At 40.9% G+C, this 23,321-nt stretch overlaps 1 protein-coding gene across 1 annotated transcript in view; it reads right to left on the reverse strand.

Annotated features, from left to right (window-relative positions):
- LOC310942810 (adhesion G protein-coupled receptor L3) overlaps positions 1-23,321 on the reverse strand; it is a 198,404-nt gene that overhangs the window by 167,560 nt on the left and 7,523 nt on the right. Inside the window, exon 2 of the mRNA XM_083908251.1 lies at positions 10,141-10,223. The gene's annotated coding sequence lies outside the window, so the exon portion shown is untranslated. The remainder of the gene's footprint in view (positions 1-10,140; positions 10,224-23,321) is intronic.

Raw genomic sequence — 23,321 nt, forward strand, 5'->3', positions numbered from 1 at the left:
GACCCAGTTTTTAATGTTGGCCCATGAATAAAATTTGCAGAAAAGCAGACTAAGTATACAGATATTTAGAAATTAGGGCATATTCTTTAAAATCTGCAATTTCACTGGCTCAAACTTTCCGGGGGGGGGGGATATGGAGAAAAAAAATGCACAACTAGCCTCCCTCTCCTGCATGAGAAATATGACATATCCTCATTTCCAGAGGAAGCAAGCCAAACACCTCACTCACCAGTGAGGCCAGACGCCACCTTTGGACTGCCAATCCCGCTGTTGTATTTCCTCCACCTGTGACGGGAAGATGATTCACTAGGCCTGCCAGACTGCATCTAGGGACTGTGTGTACTGGGGCACGCTCACTGCCAGCATAGACAAAGGGGGGGTGTGGAGGAAACACTGGATTCTGCACCACACTATGACCTGCAAATACAGTTGATAAAATAATGTCTGTGAGCAGCTGCATCATATTCTAACTACTCAGGCTGTAAAATATCTGCCAATTTGAATCAGGGCATTGGGCCAGATCATTATGATGTAGCATACAGGAGCAAAACTGGGCTTATATACGTGGAGAATGTTCAAATCACTGTTTGAATGGTGGACACACCAGCTGCACCAGTAATATAATGTGGACATTTTATTTTATTTTATTCTTCAATATGCATTTGTCACTTTTGGGTTTGTATTTGTTTTTAACTGTGGAACTCATGCTTCACCTATACTGCATTCCTCTCCCAATACAAAAACAACAGAGATGCATTTTTCAAATGGAATACTGTGTTGCCTGGATATAACCAGGCAACACACAGTTTTCACAGTGAATTTACAACCTACACAACAGGGTGGAAAATAGATTTTCCTTTCGTTTAATTGTTCAGATCCCTCTTTTTCAGTTTTTCCTTAGATGTTATTTAAAATAATGTTGTTAAAATGTGTAACTGTGTAACTAAATGTTGATGCACATTTTTAATCTGTTTCCTGTTAAACTGTTTGTCAAAATAAAGAAATGGTAATCCATAGGTAAACTATAAAAACTTGGGAGAATGGGAGTAGACATTGACTGGCACGAGGTTGAATCTTATTCAATTTAATGAGCTTTATAAATGTTGATGTAACTCAACCATATTACATTCTAGATCACATGTCAAATCTGATTGGTAGTAAGACTGGAGAGAAACGGAGAGAACAAAAAATGTTGTATAGTGCAATTATAAAGGCCAAAGAAGTTCAAAAGTCTTAATGGAATGACTTGTGCATGAGCCAAATTATTATATCCCCCCCACTCACCATTTCCAGGTGTTCATTATTCTCACCATGGAGAACATCCTGAGGGTCATGCCATGTACTAACTCCTAATTAACTGCCCAGAACAGAGATCATGGACGGCACTGACCCTGACTGATGAACGGGTAATCTCAGGACATTATTACTTAGGACTATTACTTAAGTTTGTAACTGTTCATTCTCAATAAAACTATGTCTAACATAGTTACTGTACTGTACTGCATGTCATGGAAATGAAATAAATGGGTCATGCTATCAGAAAGACTAACTAAAGCCCGCTGGAGGCTATGCATTTTCAAGACTTAGCACAACTGGAAACACCTGTGGACTTGGCTTATGGCTTATGTGTAACCACAGGTTCAGATCTGCAGTGGGGTTCTGTTGGTTTTGTACATGCCACCTAACCGTCAACTGGGTATAAAGAAAGTGCAAATACAACAAATGAATAATTCCTGACTTGATGGCTAATCTCGCCTAAAGCTGCGTACCTATGAGTGGCATGTTTTTACACTGTCTTTGGGATTACTCATGTGTGTACATTCACAGTGCACATACATATTGGGGCATTACTGGCACTCGTAGGGAATACAAAAGCGGGAGCAGTGACTAAACGTCTATGTTTGCTTTGGAGAGATCAGGCGTGCCCTCCGTGTTGCAACACAGGCCACCTGCAGTCTGGGAAATAGGTTTCTGGGGGGAATTAGAGGATTCTGATGAATGAACAAGACAGACATGAGTAACCATGCTCAATATACTGCTTATCTACAAGCTTATGTTGCACAAAGGAGGCAGATAAGCTAAGACATGCCAGCAGAATGAGGGAATGAATGGAGGAAAGAGCTGAAATGAGGCTGGGGGGTGTACGCGAAGAAAACATACGCAGGTCAAGATCTACATGAGAGCGGTCAGTTGCAACAGAGCCCAAATGCTTTGAATTGCCGCAGAACAGTTAACCATTGACTAGAGGGACTTATAGCATGGGATCTATGTCATCCATGGTTATTCTACTCCCAAGACCATGAAAAAAAAGCATAAAGTCATTATTAAGGCCTCTACTTGCCCTGGGCAGTGAATGCAACACTAATCAATGAGAAAGAAAGGTATTGTGGTTGGTCTTAGAGTGGAGGTGATATTATGTTCCTGTGTGTCTCTATCCGTGTGTGTGTGTACGGATAAGACTATCCTGTCTATTAGAGTTCACTTAAGGGTGGTCTGCATGGTAGCAGCACACATCAGGTTCCAATTATTAATTTTGTGACAGTGAAGGAAGTACACAAAAATGACTGTGACTCACCTTCTGTTACTTCCTAACGTATTAACTTTATTAACTTGAATGTGTGTTATGCGTTTGCTCTGAAATATTCGGTTCACTAACATTTATAACTAGAAAACCATCCTGCACCAACTCTGGTAGTCAATGATTGATTTAAAGTAGAGGGGTGCTTACACTTGTAAAGTCTTTTCTCTTTGTTATATTATTGAAAAGTGTTTTTTATTTCCATGACAAAATACCAGGAAATTGGTTTTCCAGAAATTTGTGGCAGGCAAATCCCACATGTGGTAAAGCCTTCACAATTTTGACATCTGTACTTAAAACGACCTTTATCGTGGATTGACAGAGAATTTTAAAGACTGTCAGCATGTTTGACCCAGGTCAGACAAGATATCAAGGATGTGTTTGAGATCCAATCACTCAGACCAGATTTGAGGATGGTCTTACGCACATGTGGTCACATTCTTCGAGCAGTGTAAACACAGATGTTTTCCACGCTCGCTCAACCACCTTCTGACCTACTCCATTTTTCTAATGAAACAAAAAAATATTATTTCACGTCTCGAGTGTTTTCCATACATCGATTTATTTGTGGCAGCTCGGCACAATATCAACTTTGCCACTTATTGATTTTCTATTTGTTTTTAGCATTTTAAATGGTTAAATCTCATTTCATTGTGGAGCTGTGCACAGTGCATTGATTCACTCAGCCTCGCTTTGCCTCTCTCACACACACACACAAACACATGGACAATGGGCCCCGTCTGTCAGAGTCAGACTAAAAACAACACCTTTAGTCTTTGCAAACAGCAGTGATGTGCATACTTGTTTTCTTACAGAGCGGGGTGTGATTGCAAGTGGTCACTCGAGACACATGATAATAACAGGTATGAGGCCTGATCTCAGCACAGCCATGTTCACTTGTGGCTTTGTGTGACTTCTGCTGTCAAGTACCATAATTCTGTCCCTTCTGCTACACAATTATTACACAGTGCCAGGAAACACACGCCATTTACTTTATGTCTATTTAATTATTCAACTTGAAAATTCTATTTGCTTTCTTTTCTCTGAACCTTGGGGGGGTCGCTTTACCCATTTGAAAAAAAAACACAAAAACCTCTCCCATCTAAATCACCTATTTGAGAATTGCATTCCATTTAGCTTGTCAGTTTCCATTCATGAGAACCCACCTTCAGCACTTTTTTTTTTATTTAAACCTTCGCAAATGTGGCACGCAACACAATGGGGTTTCAGTGAAGTAAAATAATTGCATCAATACAGTGTGACAGGAGAGGCTGATTCATTCAGGAGAGGAGATTGCCTCTAGAGAGAAAAGTGTTGACAGAGAAGCAGGAGACAGTAAAATGGAAGGCAGAAGAATGAAGAGATGTAGAAAAGGGCAATGTACAATTTCCATCACCAGACAAAACACTACATATTTCTTTGAAAGACCAAGTGTTAAGTTAGGCTACTCTGCACGCTGTCAATAGTGACGTTCGTCATAGGGCCAGCTGCAGTCTATATATTGATTAAACCATCCATCACTTTAACTCTACAAGACATTATTTCTAATTAAAAAGTAAGTCATAAATTGTGGGCTTTATTACCAGGATGAGGCTGTAAATAAAATTCAAGGGAGGGCAGGAACAGATTGTGGCCCCTGTCCACGGTTTAGGGCCGGCGTAAAAAGGACAGACGGATGTGATGACACCTTTGGGATGATCACAGGCAAAACCGTGGGGCTGACAGCAGGGAGGTGCTCTGCTCCACTCCAGTTAAACAGATGCAAATCAATAATTTCCCTGGTTGTGTTTTTACAAGACAGGCGCCTCCTCTCACAGGAGGCTAAGGAGCAGAACCAGCTTATGGAGAACAAATACATAAATAAAATTTTCATAAACCACTTGGGAATGTGTAAAAGGAACAGCCCTCGTTGTACTTGAGAATGATGTATAATCATAAGAGGTCATGAAAGTGTATGAAAGTGCTTCATCACACAACTGGGTTGGGTAGTAGGCTGGCTGTGACAAAAAGCCACTATTATCCATCTGTGTCTCAATTTCCCTCTGCTAAACAACAGTTTTGCTGCCAAATATGCAGTCGCAGGACATTATTTAATGATCCCTGTTGATAAAAAGACCATTAGTAGATCTACACTGCAGCCAAAGCTCTGACACTGGACAGGCAAACACAAAGCACACACACTCCGTCATATAGCCGAGGACACTTCACGTTTTGACAACTTCTGATTACCACAGCGTGTGCAGCCATTGTCAGGCAGTGAACTCCCCTGACAGACAGTCGCAGAGTGTTGGTTATTTTGTGATGGGCTCAGAAGGACGTCTGATATCAAAAGGTACACTAGCCAAAGGCAGGGAGTGAAAAGGAGAGAATTAGGGGAAGAAAAAAAAGTAAAGGCATGTCACTACACTGAACAAAGGAAAGCATGTGTGATCATTATTCATCTGTCTCCCTTTTCCTCTCCGGGGTCGACTTTTTTATTTCCCCATACCTGCCAGAACAGGAGCAGCTCTGACCGCACACGCACTTTCTGACTATGACTTGAAAATGACAGCAGGACAAGATATATTTGAAGTTAACTGATGGCCAGACAGGTTCTGGGCCAAACTGAAGAAAGTGGGCTTGTCTTGGTGAGAGAGACAGAGAGAGAGAGAATCACCCTCCAGGGGGAAGCAAGAACTAATGAGTAAGATAAAAAGGACAAGATGGAGTGATCCTCTATAAAAAGACCAGCAGTAATCTCTGCCTCTCCTCCCTTGCCTCTCTCCTTAATGTCCTACGAGATATTGGCTCCTCCATAAAGCCTGCTACCTCCAAAGCTTCAAACAGAGCTGATTAGAGCCACACACCTTGCTGGAGCAGAAGCTTTGGACAGGGTGTCGCAGAAGTTCAAGGGGGGCTCAATGTCACAAAAAAACAAGGAGGAAAAACTTCACGTAAGTTGACATCTCTTTGAACAGCGTCTAGCTTGTCAGCACATGGCAGCAAACACCAACATCAGCAGCCGATGCCTCGGAGCTCAAATAGCATGAGTGTCTTTCAAATTAGAGTCATTGTTGCCTTGAATTCTTCTGTCATGTCTGATGATATCAGCGTAGCCCCAGAGCCCCAGAGGGGGAACCAGTGTTTGAATCCAATTGTCATCAACAGATCAGCCATTATCATAAATTGCCATCGAGAGGAGGGGAAGCAGAAAGATACAGTGAGTGAGGAAGGAGTAGAAAGAGTAAAAACACAGAGAGAGAGAGAAAGTGCTGAGCTGCTGTCAAGGTTGTTGTTTTATTAAGATGCCCCAAACTGTCAGAGCAGGTATCAGGAGAGCAGCCGGGCACATGACAAGATATGGTGCCAACAACCCAGTAACCAATTCTCATACCAAAATAGCTCTGTCACAATTTACACTTCTCTGTGTCAGACCGAGGGGCACAATTATCGATGGGATGCTTACCTATGGCAAGAAAAACGCTCACCTGTGCAGCCCTCCGACTAAAGAGGTGGGATGTGACATGCAATAACAACGTGTGTTTGAGAGAGACAGCCAGAGGGGAAGCGGGAGAGAGAATGTAGTTTCCCCAAAAATACCCCACTGTCCCATGTTAAAGGAATAGTTCAACAAGCTGGAGGAAATGTGTACCACCATGTGTCTCTCTGCGAATGAAAATACAACCAGCAGAAATGAAGGAAGTGTGACTGCATTTAGAGATAACAAAATCTATGCGCCAGTTCTTCTGATGCTCAGTTTATACATGCTGTAAGCACTGTTGTCATCAAAGATTATTCTCTGGTACTGTTTTTTGAAAAATATCTAAATAAGTGGGTTTAGGGCTGTTTGTTCAGCAGAAAGAGTTAATATTGTCACATAAATATCTTCAAACACTTTGGAAAACGTTTATTTTACAAAATTATTAACTATTCCTTCAACGTCTTTTAACCCTTTAAATGACTTGTTTAGGGATACACGATAATGGACTTTTTCCCGATAACTGGATGTTTTTTTAAAGTGCAGTGGTCATTTAGTCTCTTGTCTCTTATATTAATGAAATTAATATAATTTGCATACTCATTTCTTGTTTAGAGAGATATGCCATTTACAGAACATCATGAAAATGCATACATAACTTGAAAGTTGGAAAAAATATGTATTTCGCAGGGTGACATGGTGAAGGGTCATGATGAATATTGTATAGGGAAAAAGTAGTGGGGGCATACATGCAATGGCAAATACTATATTAAGAGTACACATATTACGGTATGTATACACACACCAGCTGACATACAAAGAGCATATGCTGATTAGGCATGACCACACACATAAATACATCTTTTGAAGGACTCGACAACAGAATAATTAGGTCCAGGACAAAACAGCCCGAGCAACAAAAAGACATGAATACACATTTAATTTATTCAAAAAGAGTCTGCCATTCACAACTGGCCTAAATAATGTTCCTCCTCAATGATTCTAAAATAAACGCATGTGAAGGAGCTTGAGGTAAAAATGTAATTATAATCCCTTCATTCAAACACATCCTACTATTTATGCTAAATGTATACACTCTAAATATGTAAAGTATAAATTAGTGGTGAAATGACTAAACGACATTTTCCTGCAGCTGAGCAAATCCTCACCTATTGGGACGAAATGACCACAAATGACCACAAAAATACATTTCCAGCAGGTTGCTGTTGTCTTGACAACAGTGATTTGAACAAAGGGTCAACAAATGTGTCATAATCAGCCTTGCACTCCATCAGGCAGTGTGTGCCTTTTAAATAATTTGGTCAGTTAGAGGGTGTTGATGCTGGTACCCTTGAGCCAGGCTGCTCTTGTGCTGACCATAGTTGCCCAAGTAACAGGACAACAACAAAGACTTGTAAAGTCAACTACCTCTGGGGAGGATTCAAATTCAAGAACACTGCTGACACTGGCCAAAAGGATTTCACTCCCTTCCCATTCAAATGACCTGTTTTGCATCATTTCAAGCTGTTTGGACAGGATCACACTATGAAAACAAATGGCAGGGCTTTAAAATAACAGAACCAAAAACCTGGCAGGTTTCGTGTCATCACTGGCCATTATGGTCAAAGTAACTTGAATGGTGGATGCTATGGGTGACCATGCCGGGTATGCAAAGCATTGTGAGAGCGTGCAGGGGTTTTTATTCTCTCAAAAGGAATTTCAAGAAGTATTATAGTTTATCAGGTTCATCACGGCTCTTTCCTAAATAATATGCTTTAAACATTATTAAACTCTTTTCAATCTCTTATGAAACACTGTGCTTTTAAATAAAGCTGGAAATCTGCCTTCTTCAGCCCTTTAGTGATCATCCTGAAGTCAATTGGATTTAATCCAAAGTGACCACAAATAAGTGAAAAGAAGGTGCATCAAATGAAGGTGTTAATTCCATGTCAGGATGCATTAGGATATTTATCATCAAAGCAATTCTCAGCCATTAATTCACTTGACATCTTTCAGGCCTAATAGAGTATCTGATATCTGAGAAGCAGCCCATGCACAGTCTCACAGCATGACGTCTGGAGGAAAGCAGCAGGTTGCAGGACAAGTCGCTGAAACGGGAGTCTGCACAGAACAGAGATCAAGGATGTGTGTACCAGATTTACACTTCATATCTAAAAACCACCGCAATGCCACGCACAAGTACCGCCTGCTGCTCGCAATGTTATTCAGATGACAGCACAATTCTATTTTCACCTTGCAGCTAATGTGACCATTACTCCCGATGTCAGCAACATATTCTGTCCTTCCTTTTGTGCTGGGTTATGCTGCCAAACTAGCAAATTAATCTGGGAAAGTGTGTGTAGTTGCTGGGATTGAGCATAAGTGGAGTTCTAAATCATTCTCTGATAATGCTCAGTCCATCAACCCTCCTGAATTAATGAAATACAGAACATAAAGCCGAGTTTTCACCGAGTGGAACAATTTGTTTCGGTACAGTACAATTTTTTTTTGTGTTTCCATTAGGAATAGTACCAAAATAACCGGCCCCAACCGTTCCATTTTTCGGTTCCCTTCCCAGGGGCCCAGAGTAATGGTCCGGTATGATACAGGTGGAGCTAGACCCATGACAGTCAGCTCAATGAGTGACAGAAAAGCAACGCTATGCAACCCCTATTCTCATACAAATAGCCACAAACCAAACAAACGCTCATTGTCCTTTATTGTTGGTGCACTGGTACAACATCAAACTGGTACCTCGCTGATGCGGCCATTGAGTACAGCACACATCCAGCCTAATAAGTACAGGTAAAACAGTCAATAGCAAACCGAACTGTACCATGATGGAAACACAGCATAAGCTCATGCGAGTCATCTGAAGGGTGATATAACATACACTACTGCAGAGACGGATTTTATGCCTTGATCTTGTCAAGCACAATGGCATAAAAGAGCACAGAGCACTTGAACATGGCCTTGAAGTGTGTAGACAATGTACGCACAACACACACACACACACACACACACACACAGCTGCAAGGAGGTAGTTAGGAAAAGAGTTAAAGGACGGGAAGATGCATCAAGTCAAATGGAGGGGAAACAGGCTAGATGAATGTAATGGGACGCATGTGTGTGTGTGTGGGGCTTGTCGGCAGGCAAACCTATCATCCACAGAGCCCAGTACACTCTGAAGGGCAAACAATCTCCTTAATTGAATTCAATCCAGCCTCACCACAGGAGGCACAGAGGCCAGTGGCTCTATTCAGATTAGAGAGAGTATGGTGGAGGGGGCAGCATTGGAGGGACGTGTGTGTTGATGGGAGGAGGGGAGGGCTTTGGCTGGCATGATAAGTGAGCAAGGAAATGGGGGGGGGGGTAAACAGAGCTGTAGAAAACAACAGTAACAAACAGACACTGGGAAGAGGAAGGGTTGGTGTGGTGAGGCTTTGGCAGTTGAGTGGTGAAGGATGGAAAGGTGGGCAGAGAGCAAGCTAACTGAGGCTTCGAGAAATGGAAGCCAACTATGCTTTTGCATGATTAGAACCGAAAACATCATTTGCATCAGGGAATAAAATCCAAAGTTGGTCGGTACGTATAGTTACCAAAAAAACAATAAGCCCTCCCTCGACACAGGCAGCTGAAATGTAAGACTTACCAGTGATGTCCCATTGATTTGCATAAGATGAAGATGAAGATGCACTGATTTTGCAATTAATTTTTGGTCTAATGAATAATCGTGACAAGCAATTAATGTTTTTAGCTCAGGTTGAGGTCTAAGTCAGAAATTATGATATCATAAGAAATGAGCCGATACAATAGTGTGTATACAAAGTGTCATCATCGGTCTGATACTTGTCAAATTCACCGGATCAGACATCAGGAAAAGACATTCATATAATCTGATACAATCCAAGTAGAATATAAATGATTCACTTAGCACAGGCTGTAAAGGAGGACATCAGTAAGGCATGGAAACGTCTGCCATGCTGTAATGATCGTGTGAGCTATGTGGATTTATTTTAAGATAAAATAAAAAAATAAGCAGTTCTGTATCAGTATAGGACACACAAGTTGTACTCGGCCATCCTTAAAAAGAATTGTACAATACCTTTTGAGAAGGAGTGTGAATCTCGAGACCTCTCCTCACAGATCCAGCCTATCACATGCCAGAAAATAAAACCATGGTCCGTCCTGGAAGAAAACACAAAGAGGAAGCAGGTTAGGAGAGACAGCAGGGCAGTGTTGCATCACAGTAATATGACAAAACTGATTATTTCAAAAATAGCCGACAAGGCACATAATTAAATCATGAAAAGTACCTTTTAATGTCTGTCAGGACAACTTTATTTTACAAAAACTCTACTGAGAAAACAAACACACAAACAAACATATTTATGCATGCAGTTATAGTTTCTCATACACACACACTCTTTATTCTCTCCTGAGACGACCCATTATTAAGCGGCATCTTCATAAATTTTTCAGCTGTTGTCTGGTTCCCACATTGGTGATAGAACTGAATTGCTGCGCTGTATGAAGTGCCATTCAGGTCACATCAGCTTTTACAGGCTGATTTATTAGGGCCCAACAGGGGTTGGTGATGGGCTGCAGGACAAAGAGCCTGTTTTAAACTACATTAACACTCAGCAGTAAATATCCCATGCAACATTAGCATTTTGATGACTGCCTCCCTCAGTCACCTTTTGCGCCATTCTCATTTTCCAGCTGCGCACATTTTGCTCTCCTGCTCCATCTCTCGGCCTTTGTTACAATCCATCTTTTACACGCATCGCTTTCTCTCTTTCAGCCTGCATGCCACTCCACTCTGTTTTGCACCACATTCAATATAAACCTAGGGCTGTGTGCATAGATGATGTGGTCAAGCTTAATTATAACTGAATTGATGTCCTACATGCACATGTTTTAAGAGGTATTGAATTAAACAAAAAAAAACAAAAAGAGTGTTAATTATTTACTTACAAAGCAGAAAACACATCCCTTTCCTTATTATCATGCAAACAATCCTTTCTTGATTTTTAATTAAATCTCACCTGCAATAATAAAAGAGATGAGCACCAGCACTTGCGTAATTGAGGTGTCTGAAACAAGTAAGGGTTTTGAATAACAAACCAAAATTAAAAAGGATTAATCAGTAGTACAGTGTTTACTATGCAAATTGTGTAGAGACTGAATTTGAGTGATTTTAAAAGAGTGTTTTGTTTCGTCTTTCACATGTCAACGTTTCTTCAAAATGACCATCTCAGGCTATAACAAGTTGTTATCAAAGTACAGACAAACAATAATAATAAATGTTTTTTTGAAGATGCTGAAACCTGCCAAATTCAATTTTCTTCTCTAAATCAATGTTATAAAAAAGAAAGAATAATAATCTTATCTGCGGCCAATCTTCAAAACATCATCTGGGCACAATGGCCATTCTGGCTTCAAAACAAGTGCTGCGGTCATAATTTTTCAAATCTGTTGTTTGTCCACTGATCAGATGTGAGACTTTGGCAGAGGAAGCAGATGCCATAGGTCAATTCTGCCGAACCACTGCAGGCTTTTGGTCAACAGAGCATCTGCCAGTCATTTAGCAGGCCTGGAAGTGTTTGGAAAGGAACACACTCACACCATATTGCAACAATCCTGACCACAAACTGTTGCACAAAGGGACAGCAAGTTCACAGACAACAGAACATTTTAAAAAAAAAAAGGAGAAAAAAATGATATCCCAGACAGTTTAATGAGGAGTACTTGGCTTTCATCATCTACTTGCACAAGATCCTGTTTTTATTCATAACTAATTTACTCTAATTACTGCAATGGTACAGATCTTTTTTCCAGATTTATATGTGCATCTCTTATAGAACCAGGATTCACTTCTCTCTCTGGTTGTCCTCACGGAGCAGAGACATCTCTCTGAGCCAAATTCAAACCTGCTCTTTTATAATAATTGGTGTTACAGTCCAGGCATTAGTTAGGAACTGAAGCTTCCTTCATATCTTCAAAGGGTTTTGGATCAGAGAAATGTACACCAGGCAGTTCCAGGCACCTAAGGCAATCTTGCACCATTACTACTAAGATGTTCATTCCAAAGATTCACAATTTCTCTAAAGTACCAAGCAGGGATGACCCAATATGAAATTGTGTCAGAAAGCTGCTTATTAATGCCAAAGACACCCATTAAGGAAAGTTAAAGTTTAGTTACTAAGGACTATAAACCATGATACTAGAAGCATGATGACAAACATGTCTTGTTTGTATGTGTAATAAAATCGGAGGAACGCCATTATAAAAGGTCAGTTTTTGAGCATCTCATATCCAGCTTTATTGTTAGCTATGTATCGTAATTACGACAAGCTGCTAAGAAGTCACATCTTTTAAAGTTTTGGAAAGGGGACACCAAATGCTACTGCTGCTGCAACTCCACATTTCAGCAGCTAGAGCTAACATTAGCATTTTGCTTTTAAGACTGATAGGGTGATATGTTCTGGGTCTTTGGTCTTTAGCAGTTTGAAGGATTAAGTGCCTCTTGCCTCTGCACTGCTGCTGTACATAGACACGTACACCCTTTAGGTCTCGGTCTGATTATATACTGCAGCTTGATAGAGCCTGTTTCCAGATGATGGACACAGAATACAAATACGTATACATTGTTTCTGTTCACAAACCGCAAACAGAGGCAGAATAATAACAAAATAAAAGATTATGCAATGCAGCTTTAAGGAAGCACAGGACCCCTGATATTATGAAGTGTGTTTACAGATGCAGTATCAATACTGAGTCCAAAAGGAGGTATGAAGCAGCTTTATTGTAGTCATACAAAAGTGTCCTGGGGAAAAACCTCTTTGCCCTCGTCTCTGGCACATTAGTGGTGAAACAGTCTGACTAAGATGCTTTCACTGCCATGAACTTACACAAACCCAAATTTGATTTCACCCCCAAGAAATTGATTCATTGTGGTACAGAGTGCAAGACATCACTGAAGAGTGCGGTCATTATAAATCTGACCACACCTAACAGTCATGTTGGGTATAACAATATTTTTGCTGCCATTAAAGACTTCCATCGTCCTTTAAAGCAGCTACCACAACGTACTGAAATGCATTAATGGAGCATGGAAATGTGTTAATGGAACATAATCAATTGTTTAGTTGAAATTATTAATAAAAAATGTATTGCACTTGACATCTTGTGTTATGACCTGTGTTTGTTCTATAGCTGTTGGTTACCTCAGCCTCAGACATCACGCTGTCTTGATTTAATATAACTAATCACAATGAAAGGTGCTGGGCTTTGAATTTAATCAAGTCAAGAGAATCTGGGTTGGACTAACCAAACAAAAACACTTTCTGCCTTCAGGCAAACAATTACATATTGAAGTCTCAGTACATTCTTAAAATTCATCATCATCATCATCATCATCATCATCATCAGCTCTTCATTGTGTCGAAAAAAAAGCCATCAGGAGACAAAAGCATACAAGACGAAGCACTGGATGCATGCAGCAGCTGTATGACTGATCCAAGCTGAAAGCCTGTGGTGTGTCACTATAAAAGCATTTACTGAGGCACAGCACTGTGGCCAGCCCAAAGCTCATCAAAGACTGGCTTATTTTATCAGCCAAGTGGAAAATGTGCTGAGAAAGAGAGGGAGAGGCAATAGAGAGGAAGTCAGCGAGAGTAACTAAGCTATTGTGCCCATCGCTGACCCAAACACCCGTGTTACAGTAGTCACGGCCACTCACAACAAAAGCCCTAATCGGTGGAGCAGGACTCTAAATTAAATGACCCTGCAGTTGCAACACTGTAACTAGCAGGCCGACCAATGCATTCTGGGGCTAAAGGGAGAAGAGATATGGCTAATGAACAGAAAATGAATTGAAACGGTGACATCTTTTACAAGCAGAGCCAACCTTGAGTGACCTACATATTCCAGTGTGAAGTATGCAACATGCACGGCTGGAAATTATTCGACTTCTTGCAGGCATTTCATAGATTATACAGACTTGAATATGAGCTGCTCTCGGAAACAGAAATGACCAGGCTTTGTAAAGATTTCATTTGCACCCTCGGGTAAAAACTGCACTTCGAGAATAACGTACTGTGACTTTTACCAAATGTAACTATCACACTTCTCACACTGGGAGGAAGTGTCTGCATAGAATACATCAATCAAACAGACATTCTGCAAATGAGAGCAATTCATCACTACACCAAAGTATGACACACAAACAAGCCCTTTAACATATAACCGTGTATTCCACTGCTTTTATCTGTTAAGTGATCATGGCTGGCTCATTTAGAAGGAAGGAAAAGCTTTCCAAGTGAAGTCAATGGGCAGCATTTACAATGCATGGGCAGCATCCCTATCCCCAAGGGTCACATTAAATTCAGGGAAGCTGATAACAATTGACTGAGTTTGCAGGCAATAGCAGTAAGATTATGTAGTTACATCTCCGTCTTCTCATTCTTTATTCTAACTCACTTTCTCAGCCACGTCTTCTCTCACTCCCTTTATACAGCCCTATTATTATTAGCTTGCTGCTATTTCGTTTTTTTCCTCTTGTGCACTCTGTGCTGACATATCAATGAGAAGTGGTGATGTGGGACATGCGGCAACAAACACTACTGTCCTTCCCTGGAAGATGTCCTCACATACAGGCTCTAATTGGCCTTAATTACAATGGGAAGAACCTCAGGATATGAGCCTGTACGTTTCTATGTGCCACAAGAACATGTGTTCCTGTTTGTGTCTGCAGGAACAAAGCTGATAGAAGTGATAAACACATACAGCCTCTGGAATAATGCATACAGCGAAATGCGGTACGCAGCACCTCCATTTTAAAATTTTATATGTGGGAGTATGCAAGCTCATGTGTTTGAATATTTATGTAAATATCATGTTCTGTCATCCTCAGGCCCCAGATTGCTTTTCCAGCCAGAATGAGATTTCAGCCATCACATAGTCTCACCAGCAAATCCCAGCTCAAAGCCAATATTTAAAAGGCTTAATGTCTATGACGCCTGATGCGAAGGACGTGAAATGTATCGTCACAAACAAGCTGTCAAAATGCCATACATTCACACAGTCGCACGCAATGTTACCCTCTGATGAGGCCACAGAGCTGTTTACCTAAGCCAGGGAATATCATTATGATAATCATGCTCATCTTCATTTGAAATACATACATATTCCCACCACGATGACCAACCTTGCAGTACAACATAAAAGTCAATAGAGGGGAAAATAGTCTGGGTGACACTAGTGGGACTTGACACCATAGGCCTTTCAGGAGGGTGCACGTTATGTGCATGTAGAAACAGTCATTTAGCTTTGATGATAATGCTACACAGACAGGAACATTCTGTGAAGGGTTACGGCCAAGGCCACAGAGAAAAGGTCCAAGGATGTTCTTGAGACGAGTGCTTCGACAAATATAAAAAGGTTAATCAGTGCATCATGCCTTATAACAAGTGATCTTAGTATGTTTTTGGTTTATGATTGTTATTATTGTTCAATGGAAACCAGATGTGCAACATATACTATTTTTTTTCTGAAACCACACAGACCACGAGGTTAACTTAATTAAAAAAATAATAGAAAAATAGTACAAGAAATAAGAACTATCAAAAAAGCATGTTAATAGAATACTGATCAAATTATAATTTGATCAGTATTCTCAGTTCAGTTGTTTTCATTGTCAATTAATGTGTAATTTTTCAAATATCTAATTTTCCGAAAAGAAAAACCCTGTTTTTATATATGCAATATATATGCAGCTTTTTTCAAATCTAAAATAATAAAATGAATAAATTTCCTTCACTAATGTAAACCACACACATTTGCTGCATGGGGGGTGGGGGTGCACCTACACCCCCCAGTAGTTCCCTCCTCAACTCAATAACAGAAAATCTGCAACTGATTGAAGACCTGGGTCAAATTACTGGTTACTTCGTCTCAATCCTGTTTCCATGCACAAGCACGTGCACTCCAGCCAACCTTCTGTGCCCTTGCCCTCCCCAACCTGACAAATATGGAACTTGACCCTTTCTGAATTCTGAAGCCGACCTGCACACTTAATATAACCTTGGCAGAGTCGCAGTCTTTGAAATGTGTTTCCCATAAACTCAAGTTGTTGATTGTGTGTGTGTGTGCTGAGGTAGGGATGCTTTCAGTGGACTGTATACATCTGTGTGTCTTTACATACATACACACATATGCAGACCCACGTGTAATTATTTACACATAATGTCTGTTTTTAGGTGTTTGTGGGTGTACAAGGGTTCAGTGATCATGTGTGCAGTGGGGGGGGGGGGCTCTGGAGTGTCTCAGCACCCAAGGTGCCAAGGACATGGCTTGACAGGTGTGTGTGGAGGACGCAGTGGTCTGCAGAACTGCAGAGGGGCAGCAGCACAATGTGCCCATTCAGTCCTGGAAGGAGACAACTGAGATACCGCAGGACCACTGTGAGGAGGGGGCAGTCATCTGGGGCACGTCAACCTTTTACTGTGACTACAAAGACAGACAACTCTAACTGCATCAACAGAGTAACGTGACCTCATGCTGGTTAGATATCTACTGGTATGGGACTGGTTAAGGCTGTTTTGTGGCTAAAAATGAAGTTTATAATAGCTGAATATTGTCTTCACTTAAAAGGACAGTGTAGCTATACAATATGTAGTTGTAATCATTTCCAATTATCTCCAGTATATGAAAAATCTTTCAAAAATAAACAAGGCATTAAAACGAGGGAAAATGCAATTGCTTTTTTTTCCTAAATCAGTGAAAACCAATTCCTACCATCCGTTATTCAGCAAATATTAAAATTAACAAATACAACAGCTCTGACTAATTTCTAATTTAGCATACATTCCTCATTTACAAGGATGAATGAAGTGACCACTGAGGTGGGGAAAGTTTACACCATCTCTAAAATGACGAATCAACGGGGATAAAAAGCAATTAGTCACTGAATTAAGGTTTCCAATACAGCCCAATGAGTTCTCGTGCGCGCACATGCACATGTATGTTCAAATAGTTTCAGAAAAACTTTGACAATTTGCACGAGAAATAACAAAAACACACAGGCTAACAAACAGACAAAAAAGACAAGGGCCTGGAAAAATGACAGAGCTATGTGGTCTGAGTGTCCTTGATGCACCTCTAACAAGAGCGTTTAAAAACACACACACACACACTGCCACCAGCACTGCTGTCCCTGCTGAAAATTGGACAGGCATCCTTCAGCTGTGACATAAATCTGTGGAATCGAGGATGAATACAGACAGGGTGGGACAAATTTCATATGAATTTGAAGCCAGGTGAGAGAAGTCTTTCAGAAAAGGACTGCTTGAAGGGAAAAGCTATACATTATCACAGAGGAAAGAAACTGTTATAGAAAAAGTATAAAAGTCTGCAAATTCTGAATGTTTTTTTTGCCAGTGATGTTGAAAAAAAAAAAAAAACCTTTGTTCTCTATCCACACCATCCCTGGATTTTCTATATGCTCTCTCTAGTAGCACAATATATCCAACATCAGCAAGATAACGTTAACCTACATGCGTTTGCTGCCATACGCTACACACCAGAGGTCTGTGAAGCTGTGACCTCAAGAGTCTCAAGGCTATCTGCCCACTAAATCACATTTGTAGAGTCATATTAAACACGTAGCCCCGAGGAGAGGAAAAGCTCAGCAAAGAATGATAGGCATCTCTCCATCACGGAAAGCCTGCACTGCATTACTCTATGCTAGGGGCTGATGTGATGTGGCCATCGACTGTGTCAGCGTTACAATATGGGCTGTGGATAGGTCTTCAGTTCTTCTCGGGTTGCAGCAATTAGATAAGGGCCATAGTCTCATCAGTTGACATGGACAAAAATGTATGTTCACTGAGACGTAAAAACAAACAGTTTAGTGTGATCACAAGAATTCTTTCAAAAGCATTAAACAGTACTTTCTAAAAGCATATCGAAGACCCTCAAATCCCACCTGCCAAGTCAAGCTGTCACTTATAGATACAGATTTAGTGATCCAACCAGAGATGTGAATATGATGATTATGCAAAGAGGGTAAAAATGGTGTGGAGGATAGGGAGAAAAAACAACACCAAATAATGAAAGAACTCAGAATGGTGAGCAGCACTGTGCTGTGGTTACTGGTGCTCACACACCATAGAGGGAGCTGCATACTAATGGAAAACTGCATCTTTGAAGCAGATGTTCCGACCGTTCTTTGCAGTTATGTTTAATTGCGATAATCACAATGACACAATGGTTTAATTACCAGTGTCCTTACGTTACGTTTTTACATTATGTCCAGTGCCAGTGGAGGAATTAGTGCAAGCAAAATGCAGTCACCCTTAAAACAATCTTCCCCTAACCCTTATCATATTGTGTAGTGTTCAGATAATTGTAGAAAGCTTTGGCCAGTATTGTCCGATGCTAAAATGCATCCTTTGTGTTTACATATTCACATGCTTACACACTGGGTTGCAAACTGTGATTGGACTTGGTTAAATGACCCCTGAATTTGCTTATCAGTTTCCAGAGAAGGTAATGTGAGCTATATGACCTCGTTGCATTTTACCTGTTATGGCATGTTGTTTTTGTTAGGTCAGCTAGGAATCAGGTCAGGAGGAGTCAATTTTCATTTTAACTGGGCATAATAATTCATTCCAGCAACCCAGTGGAGGTAATGGTATAGCAGGGCAGCAAATGGCAAACTATATATATTGACAGTCAGCATGTTTTTTTGGTTTCTGGTACTTTGGTCACGTATAGGTCGCAAATGAGATTTTAGAATGAGGTTCACGGGTCATGAGATCGGTGCAACATATTGTGCATGCCATCAAAATTATATATGGGTATAAGAAAACAAACTGCCAATGCATGGTAATAGACACAAGAAGACAGATGGCTGCCGGAGTGGGGTTTCTTATGCATGACGGATTTTTTCGCATCTGCTGGTGTGACTGTGTTAGGCTCGCAGTCAGGGGAAGTTCTCAAGAAACAGGAGGACGCATTATCTGAAAACAAGCAAACAAACGCCATGCTGTCATCGGTTTCCAAAGCATCTGATCTTTTTATAGTCCGGTGTCATCTGCCGTAGCCAAGTTGGGCAGGAATCCTGCAGGGACCTTGAGGGCAATAGAGGTGGCAGTCACACTCCCAACACCCAGGTGAGAAAGTATTCTGCCAAAATAAAAGCTTATATCATGAAAACAGCACTTGAAATGGGTATAAATCCCATTGCTTGCTACAGGGGGGAACTGTAGCAAGAGCTTAAAATATCAATTCACAACCCTTGCTGAACCTTGTCATTACAGTTACAAATTCTGCACCAAAGGGTGGTCAAAGTTTGTCAGATGTCAAAATAGATCATAAAACCCATCAAACTGCTGTAAATGTAAAGTGCCTATGTGGCCTCTGACCAGACCTGCCTGAGATTCTATTCAATTGAATAACATTTCCTAATTAGATAAGCGGGATGTCTTCATGTACATATGCTCTAATTGTATTAAAAGAAAAGCATGAAGCGCCCCAACCCCCTACCCAATGTGCCTGCTGTGCAGTTATAGAGGTTACAGTGGTCTCTCTCCATCTCTCCAGTGCACAGAAGCAGGGCAGGAAAAAATAATAAATAAAAAAGAAAGAAATCGATGCACAAAAAGAAAGTCATTCCTGCTCAATTTCATCATTTACTGTCAGTTCTAATTAGAAGGAGCTTCAATGAAGCCTCAAATCCAAATTTCCCATCAGCTGAAGGCTCCTCTTCATTGTTATTGAAGCATGCATGCAGGACTCATTTTGACTAAATAAATAGGTTTTGAATATGCTCAACATAACTGTGAATGCTTTTTTTTGGTCCGAAAGATGTAATTAAGCAAGAGGAAATGTTGTCTTCAACAACCACACCAAAACATTGTTCATCTCGTTTAATTTCCACCTCTGCCAAAGCACCATGAGAGCATAAATCATTTTTACACACTCTGAAACTTCAGCTCTCTCTGCACTGATAACACCAGCTGAGAGACTGAAATTAGCTAATTACCTGTGTCTCATGGCTGCATCCAGGCTGCTGGCCCAATTATTTCTGCTCTGGTGAAATTGTAAAGGCCTTTCCAGCTGTGTTTGACACAAAGCTGGCTTAGGGAGGCTTACCACTGACCAAAAACATAAACAAGATTACAGGAGCCTAACCTTTCACTGTGCTCATGAGTGACAACAGAACCCCTGCTAAATGAACCTTTAGTCTGAAGCAGTGAAAAACAGTGGATAGTCTGATTTCAATGCTTCTCACTACAGACTGAGCCATTACATAACAAAGCAGTCCTTGTTGTCTCTTCTCAATCAATACAGGCTATTCATTAGTAGAAAGATGGCACATGGAAATCACAGAACAATACATTAAGAAACAGAAACTGCAGGCACAGGTGTAATGAGACCAGATAACAGACATCTACTTAACTCCAGCATTCCACTGATGACTTTCAAGGCACAAACGATACTTCCCTTATTAATCATTATGGGCATAAAGGTTTGCCTTACATTGACCGGGGTGAGCTCATTGTCTGGTGGCATGCTGCAGTTTCATATGTTCCACAAATGGTATGCTACTGTGTTTAGCTGTGCGACCTATGTCAGTCTGACTTTTAGCTGCATTTATTATGTATGAGAGTGTTAAAGGAGGTCTATGAGAAGATTATAAAAGCTTAACATTTTGATGAGATTAATCTAGCCTATCAATCTTCAGATTCCTACAGAAGCAGCATAATGTGGTAGTCAATAAACAATCCACATTTATGTCTCTGACTGTAGGGCAATATGTCATGCGAGGAAAAAATCACAGATTACACATTTTATGGAGGGGAAAAAGTGGATGATGCTTTTGCATTACTGGATATGTCGCAGAAAATCAGTATAAAGGCAACGCAACAAGCATGACACTGTCCTGGATGGCTCAGAGTCCTCCTCCTGTACTAAGACGTTAAGTTTTTCTGTTTGATTTGTATAGTTTTGAACAGAAAATTAGCCATGCATGTAGATTTTGGTCATATTGTGCAGCCCTATACAACTATGTTCTCGGGTTGAAACACCTTGAACAAATATTAATTGATATCATACTTGCAAGTTGTGGAAGCGGGGCACTGCAACTATCAATGCAGTCTCTGTGCAGAAGATAAGACTATCAGTGTGGAGAACAGGAAGGGAGTAGATGTCAGTTGCCTGGAGAGGACTATCTGACAACTTAACTCCCACTGTCTGTCATTCTGTCCTCCCAATGATGTATGGGTGTTATATGCACTGTTCACCCAGCAGAACCAGTCAATACTACCATGCTGAGGAAGGCTTTGGTGAGACAATGGGAGACTGTGACCCTTGTTATGGAATGACAAAACTGCACAGGGGTTGAGAAGAAAGAAATGGGCCTAATGAGTGTGAGGAGCTGTTTTCTTAGTCAATACCACATTGTCAGCAGTACTGTGGTGGAATTCTAATCGAGCCTTTGCAACAGGGTGTTTTTTTTAGGTTTCCTTAATTAATGGTACTGTACTACATTTAAAGAATAAGGTTTTGTCAGAGATAAAGCCATTAATATGCTATGGTTGTGCTACATGAACTGTCTTATTAAAGACAGTTTCTCCAAAGCTCACTGTTGCTTAAAAGTATGCAAGGAAAAAAAGAAGTGCAAGGACCAGTAACGTTCGCTCAAATTATTCAACACATTTCCTGTCAGCACCTCAAGGTGCGTTTGCCCTTAATTGGAGGGAGGGCTCTGAACAACAGCTGAAATGTTCAGTTCACTGTTTGAATCCAGCCCTTGAACCAAGGTGATGTCCCTGTGTAGGTAGACAAGAGGAAAAGACCCCCTGTTTTCTCACTCCTTGCCTGGAGGGCTCCGTTCCTGCCTTCATGCCACCACTATCGGCTGCTTATTATTTGGCTGAATGAGCTGAAGCTGGGCTCATGGGGCTCACTTCTGACATAATGACTGATTACGGTCTTGTGGTTCCCCTCTAAGAAATCCCACAGTTGCTACTACTGTGCCGTGGTGGCTCAGCATCACAGGCAAGACCAATGTACAAGTGGATGGGGAAAAGGAGGGGGTGTAGCTGAAGCTGGTATTTTCCAAAGATGGCGTAACTGCTACCCATACAGTCATGAGTGACAGAGTCACTGGTGGACACTGGGTCATCAACCTACTTGTCATCAGGTGCCTTGTTAACAACTGTTTCTAGTGACTAAAAGGCTGACATGGGAGTATTATTAGATATTTCCTTCCCTAAAGCTGAGTGTGACTAAATAAGGATCTATGCATTTTAATTCCTGCCTGAATAGTAAAGAGAAAATGTTCCACTTCTCCACCCTGCAGAAATGAATACATACTAATGCAGGCTGACATTAATCCCAATAGGACTAAAGTGTGCGAACGTGAACCCATGAATCCCTTATTAAGACACGGTGCATCCTTACTTTTGTGTGTCGTGCAGTATACAAATGCAGGTGTGACAGCTGTCTGAAAACAACACAGAACAGGCTCTGTCAATAGCTACCGTTTCTGAACAACAAGAGAAGTCACTCTGTCAGCACTTCTCAAACGCCAGCTTTCAGGCAGTCAATTAAGTTCAAGGTGAGACAAAAATGTGTTGTCATTTAAACGGTTGTGCTCCACTGGGGCGGTGCATCAAATCTGTCATCTCCATTCCAGGGGTGACAAAGGGCTGGCAGGGAAGTTTATATTTGCCAGTGGATGCACAGTTCTGCTGTCATTTTAGCAAACTAGAGATGAAGCAGGATAGCTGATGTGCAAAGTGGGAAGAATTAAAAAAAAGCCAGTGTTCACCATAAACCGATGCTGTTAAAGACGAGGAACGAACAAGGCGCTGCTGCTGAAGAGCATGCAGGCTGTACTTCCAGCCAGATCCAACCCCCCCACACACACACTCACATGCACTCCTAAATCCAATCCTATCTTATCGATTAAGAAAATCAATTTGGTCTAAGTCACAAGCACAGAGGGAGCTGCTGAAATGCTGCAATATATTTTGAAGTCACAAGTGGAATCAGATTCTGATCAACTCAACAAAATGCACCCTGGTTTTAAATGCATGACAAAATATGCCCTATTCTCCTATCAAGAAAAGGAAATAAAAGGTCTCACATGACGCAAGCAGCACAGAAGCACAAATCCATCATTGTGGAGAAATTCATCTGTATGAAAAGACTTTTGAGTTTCTGTTCACCTCCAGTAATGCATCTACATACTGAAATTTGCATCAGGTATGA

Source organism: Microchirus variegatus (genome assembly GCF_963457635.1).
Source record: "Microchirus variegatus genome assembly, chromosome: 2".
Classification (NCBI taxonomy): Eukaryota; Metazoa; Chordata; class Actinopteri; order Pleuronectiformes; family Soleidae; genus Microchirus; species Microchirus variegatus.